Source organism: Peromyscus leucopus, chromosome X (assembly GCF_004664715.2).
Source record: "Peromyscus leucopus breed LL Stock chromosome X, UCI_PerLeu_2.1, whole genome shotgun sequence".
NCBI lineage: Eukaryota > Metazoa > Chordata > Mammalia > Rodentia > Cricetidae > Peromyscus > Peromyscus leucopus.
Genome location: NC_051083.1, coordinates 71516860 through 71523818, shown reverse-complemented (window position 1 = coordinate 71523818; position 6959 = coordinate 71516860). Strand labels below are relative to the sequence as shown.

Sequence of the window (6959 nt, the reverse complement as noted above, 5' to 3'; positions counted from 1 at the left end):
CGCCTGGTCACACCATATACTAGGTCACTGCAGGACAAAGGCACTCTAAAGCTGCCAGACTGAATACAGACTGTTATTTACCTCTAGATTCTTAAATATTGAGTGTTAAATATAAATAAATTGATACAATTCCAGATCCTTTTGATGAACTGTTCAATGATATAAAACTCATAGAAATATGATTAGAAATAATAATTCTCTTCTAAATGTATTTTATTAACTTTTGTCAAAAGATAATGAGACTTGAGAGATATATAAATGACACATTTCAGATTTCATTCTCTGGCTATCCTGATTCTGTTGAGACTCCAAGGATTCATATTTTTGTCTGACAAAATTTACCACTGTTATATTAAAATATCTAAGCTTTTGTCCATTAAGAAGGTTCTTACAAGCTTCAAGAGATCAAAATTTGCCAACACTCACAAACCAAGAAGGACTGGGAGGAATGCAACCTACCTACAGTTCTTATCTCCCACTTACAAAATTTCCTTTTCTCCTCTGGGTGGGGGAGGAGCCTTCCCTCTCCCTGGCCTGGTATCCCCTTCTCTTATCTGCTAACCATGCATTTAATATCCCATAGGTACGCCTAAGAGAAAAAGTTTCCTCTTTAAAACTCCTCATCTTTAAAACTCTTCGGCTGCATGTTCTATCATTAATACACATATTTCCAGCAGAAATTCTAACCATTTAAAGAGTTACAGGTTGTCATCCTCTGGACCATGGACATGCTGTCTAGCTGCAGGTCTGTATCCCACCCTCCAGGCCACACTGATGTGCTGTCCGGCCCAAACCTGCGTCACGCCCTCCAGCCCACGAGACAGAAAATTCTGCTACACTGCCTGTCTCACAGAGCCTGAAACAGCCTGCGCTTCCTGGGTTTCCACTGCATTCCAGGCCTCAAGACCCCCAGCTTCGCCCCCATATCCGCAGGAAGCAACCATGAGAGATTTCTACAGCCCCCTTTGTCACGTACCCCTCTTTGTGAACTGAACTTTCCAGCCCAGGGGCTGGACTACCCTTAAAAATGCTCTATTATTAATTGTATAAGTTCTGCCCATGAATCCTGAAATGTATGTACTATCAGATATTCTCCTCATGTACTTATGACAATTGTTCTGTATGTAAGTCTTGCCATGTATACCCTGACACAGGTTATTACTGTTTTCTCATAGCTAGTGGTTTAACATTGCATCGATTACAAATTTAAACTAGGTAAGCTTCAGCTGCAGCCTTAGTCCCACAGGTGCTCATGACTCAAGTAACTTGTTAACTATGCCTCCTTAAAATACTGGTTAGCCAAATTAATACCACTAACCAAAGATTATTGATGTATCCAACTCTTATTAAATAAGAAACAATGCAAAAGAGAAAGCCGAGAGGTCAGAGCTCAGAGCCAAAATCTCACCCTTCCGCCTGCGGTGTCCCAGCCTCCCGAATCAGATCCCTATTTCCTGTCTGTTAGTCTATTTAAAGAGACAGAACAAGCCACAGCTATCTCACCTCACCAGTTCCTCAGCTGGTCCTGTTTCCTCAGACTGGAAGCTTCTGTGTCCTCATCCCAATAGCTCTCAGCTGAACTGTGTTGCTCCAAAGCCTGAAAGCTTAACCAGCCAAATGCTTCTAGTTTCTGGTCCTCACGCCTTATATATCTTTTTGCTTTCTATCACCACTCCCTGGGATTAAAGGCTGGTTTTCTGGGATTAAAGGAGTGTGTCACCACCATGCTTGGCTATTTCCAATGTGGCCTCGAACTCACAGAGATCCAGAGGGATTTCTATCTCTGGAATGCTAGGATTAAAGGCGTGTGCCACCACCGCCACACTCCTGGTATGGCTCTAATAGCTCTGACCCCCGGGCAACTTTATTTATCAACATACAATCAAAATCACATTTCAGTATAATTAGATTACCACCACAAAAGATTAATAGAGTTAATGTTCCAAACTAATCATTTCTTTTTGATAAGTCACAATCATAGTATTCAGACACTTTTGACCATATTATGCCATACTAGCTAAGGACAGATTTTTATGATTACTCATCTGCTCCCTTTTGGAGACAGATATTCTAACTATATACAGCTATACCTATTAGATGGTTAAACTAATCCTCAGCCTGCCATCTATATAAAGTATTGATTATAAATATATATTATAGACACAATACTGATTAAATATCAATGTTAATCATTACTTATCATTATTCAGAAATCTCCAAACTTAAGTTCATCTACATATTCACTGTCAAAAAAAATTTTTTTTAACTAAACGAAAAAAGGGGAACTGCTGCGGGCCGCAGGAATATCATAAGAACTCAGCTGGTTATGGCAAAGTCACTACCTGGAGGGATCATGGAATTCCTCCAGAGGAAGCCAAATCCCAAGGAGTTTTTGGTGTTACTTGGCTTGTTATATATCAGCTGTCTTCTGTTATGAAAATCATGTGTGCCTTCATAGTTTTCCCAATTGACTTTCCCTTAAGAAGGACTAACAGTGTGGACTGATCACTCTCTGGACATACACATTCCAGGTAGTTGGAGAACAGCCTCAGGAAAGGCTTTCTCTGGAATCAGATTATCTCCCTTAGCCACTTTCAAGGACTACAGGAAACACCACCCAGGTGGGTGCCCAACTTCCAAGGACTAACAATGATAACAGCTCACCTCCAAGTCTCCTGACTTAAATTCCACAAGGAGACACCGCCCAGGGGGTCGCCCAACTTCTGAGGACTAATAATGATAACAGCCCACATGCAAGTCTCCTGACTTATGGTAAATTCCACAAGAGGACACCGCCTAGGAGAGGTGGACGTTAAGTAATAGCTTTACACAATTTAGCTCAGGCCCTCCCTTTATATACCGGGACTTCCAGGGCATAGGGAGAAGAAGAGAGAAGAGGATGGAAGAACTAGATGGGTAAGAACTTGAGAGGAACAAACTGAGATGGGGAAGAAGTAGATTGAAGGGCTACAGGAGAGTACTAGAGGAACGAGATGGAAGATGAGAAAGAGCCAGATGGGAAAGAACAAGATGAAGTAGAACGAGAAGAGGATAGAGGAGAAGGGAGAGGAGATGATATGGGAAGGAACAAAGTGGATGAGAACCTAGAAGGGGCAGAACTAGATGAAGGAATTAAGATAGAACCTAGAGGGGATCGTAGACAAGTGTAGAGAGAAATCAAGCTAAAGATGACCTAAATATGAGAACAGAATATAAGCTTATAACTGTCACAGAATAATAAAGTATATGGACTAAGGAGTTTCGTGTACATAGATTCATTTCTTTTCATCAAAGATTAATAATCAGCTGGTTGCAGATTCTTCCCGGACCCTGGGAGGGGACTATCAAGGGGCTGGACCCCCATAGTCCTCGATAATTTTTCTCTCTACAAGGACTGCCATAGCAGTTCTGCCAGCGAATTCTTAATCAGCCAAACCTGCAGTTTCTAGTTTGACCACACAATGGCCCTTCTAGTTACCAGATGCTAGTGGTTCATTTTAACTTGCTAGATGAAAAGTGATAACTATAGGACTTCATCAAATAAGTAGTATTGCAGCCCCCAAGTTATATCTTATAAAGTAAAAGATAGAAATTTGTCTGAGACAAAATCAGCAAACGTGAAATTCAAGCTTTCACTGTACTTGTTATACATTCCACCATTGTGCATATTTACAGACCCCCCCAAGCTAACAGTAACTGATGAAATACAGGTTAAAATGCATGGAAATAAGTGTCTGGCAATTGGTACTTCAGGCTTAACAAGGGGGATCAAACATGTAGTATCTTCTTGCAAGGAAGCATGAATGGTAAAGTGCTGTTTGTGTTATAACTTTAACAGACAAAAAGTTCTAGAGTACAAATTCTATTTACTATATCAAAAATGTACCATGATCTGCCTTTCATGGTACTTCCCAGATAGTCATCTGCGTCAAGATGAAGCTGAATATCTCCTTTCCAGCCACCAGCTGTCAGAAACTCATTGAAGTGGACAATGAACACACAAACTTTGTACTTTCTATGAGAAGTTCATGGCCACAGTTACTGGTGCTCTGGTTTTAAAGAGTGGAAGGTTTCTGTGGTCCAAATTGGTGAGAATGACAAAGTTTTCCCATGAAGCAAGGCATCTTGCCCTATGGCAGAATGCACCTACTGTTGAATAAAGACTGTTCTTGTTATAAACCGAGGAGAACTAGAAAGAGGAAGAACAAGCCTGTTCATGGATGTATTGTGGAGAGCAATGTGAGTATTCTCAACTTGGTTATTTAAAAAAAAAAAGGCAGGGGCTGGATATTCCTGAACTGACAGATACTACTCTACCTTGGCTGTTGGGGCCTCAAAGAGATAGCAGAATCCAAAAGCTTTTCAATCTCTCTAAAGAAGATGATGTCTGTAATTATGAGAAAGCCCTTAAACAAAGGAGGTAAGAAGCCCAAGACCGAAGCACCTAAGATTCAGCATCTTGTTACTCCATGTGCCCTGTGATAGGAACACTGACTTATTGTTCTAAAGAAGTAATGCACTAAAAAAAATGAAGAGGAAGCTGTAGAATATGCTAAACTTTGGGCCATAAATGAAGGAAGCCAAAGTAAACACCAGGAACAGATTGCTTCTAGTTCTGTGACAATGGGAAGCAATTATTAGGTAACCTTCTCATATAGATCCACTCATATGTATATTTGACAAATTCTTACAGATTGAATGCTGGATTGAGGTATATACATGTATTTTAGATTTTGATTGTAACAATAATACTTCCAAAAGACTGGTTTACATTTGTATTAAAAGCTTGATATTATCCCAACACAATTCTTCACAGACTTGGAAAGAAAAATACTCAACTTTATATGGAAAAACAAAAGACCCAGGATAGTGTAGATGTAACCAACCGTCTTATTAAATAAGAAACACAGAAACAATGTAAAAGAGAAAGTCGAGAGGTCAGAGCTCAGAGCTAAATCTCACCCTTCCTTCTGCTGTCCCAGCTTCGCGAAAAGAGACCTACTTCCTGTCGGTTTGTTTTTTTATAGTATGTCGTTCTGCCTTCTCATTGGTTGTAAACCCAAACACATGACTGCCTCGTCACTGTCTGAATGTACAGCCCCCTAGGTCTTAAAGGTATATGTCTCCAATGCTGACTGTATCCCTGAACACACAGAGATCTTATGGGATTAAAGGCGTGTGCCACCACCGCCACACTCTTGCTATGGCTCTAATAGCTCTGACCCCCAGACAACTTTATTTATTAACATACAATCAAAATAATATTTCAGTATAATTAGATTACCACCACATTTCCCCTTTTCTATTTTAATAAAAAGAAAAAGAAAGCAAAAGGTTATAACTAACAAAAGAAAAACTATATACAAAAGTACAATAACTATATACAATATATACAAGTAATAAATACCTAAACAGGTATTTGACAAATCAGAGAAAATAATTCCATTATCTATCCTATTTTGGTAAATCCAAGATGTATCTAATGCACTTTCTATCCTAATTAATTTTCAACTATAACTAACTAATCTTCAACCATAACTAACTAATCTTCAACTCCCTCAGAGACCCAAGAAGGGAATAATATTAGCTAACAAAAATAAAAACAGGAAGTGCATGCAAGCAACTTCCAAAAAATTTTGTGAGTTGACAGAAACAGCCAGCTGCCTGGGCAGTCACCTGAGGTTTCTCCGCAGTGTTGGGGCATCATCTTCAGCCTATAGGCTTAGTGTATCTGACAGACTCATTTGTGAAGTAGGATGTACACAAGGTCAACAGTTCAACCTCACATTGGGTGAGAGCAGTCCACGTACCAGAAACACCTGAATTCCACTAGTGTCCTGTCATGATTCAGGATTTTAAATTCTGGAAATTGTTGACAGTTTTTTAATTCAGCTGTCCATTCTTCTTGGCTGTGTATATATGGCTTCATCTCAGCATCCCCTTCTTCTCCACATCCCTCTATTAAATGCCAGTCTACTTTCGAGAGGCATGAGCTTTCAGCTGCTGTTCCATTGTACAACAGAATCCATTGGCCCTCTGCCTGTTAAGCTGCTTTGAAGAAAAGGGCACCGTACCTTTTCCGGATGCGAAGGCCATTTCAGGGATGGGGCCGTATTGTCCTGGCCTCAGAAGATGCCTTTTGATAAAGCCATAACCACACTTGTTTTGGCAAGAATCAGTAGTCCCTTGTTTCGTGTTCTGTCTGTCCATTTTGTCCTGTTGATTCGAGGATACTTTGTTGTCCAGTGGCTAACTTTTGCCACAAGGAAAGTTGACTCCTTATGCAGTTTCTTCAATGCCCATATTTTCTCTGAAGTAGATTAGTACTGCCAGGAGCTGACATGTCTCAAAAAAGAAAAATTTTCTAAGTTATTAAAACATTTTAAATGCCATATTCTGTAGATCTCTGAAGGGTTTGAAGATGACCTGTCTAAAACATCTCTGCTTAATTTTTAAAACATATCTAATCTGACTACAAGTTCTATGATAATGTCTAACTACTAGCTTTCATTTCTTTATATCCTAATAGTTGATAATAATAACATTCAAGGATCAGAAATTTGCATTACATTGTTAAATGGATGGAATAAATACAATTAGAAATATACATATAGCATTTTCTAACAATATCAGTTTCAAATTTGTATACAATATAAAACAATCCAATCCAATGTAAAGTATTTAAAATTAGTAATTGTCTTTTTCTTTTCTTTCTTTCTTTTTTTTTTTTTTTTTAAAACAAGAACCTTAAATCTAATCTCCTTTGCTTAGCCTTTTTCCTAACCCTTGACAATAACTTGTAACCAACCCCCCTAAATACTGAAAATTATCCCAGACCCAAAACCCATTAAAAAGACCAAAAAACCACCCGCCCCACACCACCTCTTTGGGAATGTGGGCGTCGTATTCTTAAAATTGCTTCCTGCTGGGTATGGGCGAAGTTTTCTTTATCCTGAAAA

At 39.2% G+C, this 6959-nt stretch overlaps 1 pseudogene; it reads left to right on the top strand.

Moving 5' to 3' along the window:
• Window positions 1-3811: 3811 nt before the first annotated feature.
• LOC119086691 lies at window positions 3812-4640 on the top strand (annotated as a pseudogene).
• Window positions 4641-6959: the final 2319 nt, after the last annotated feature.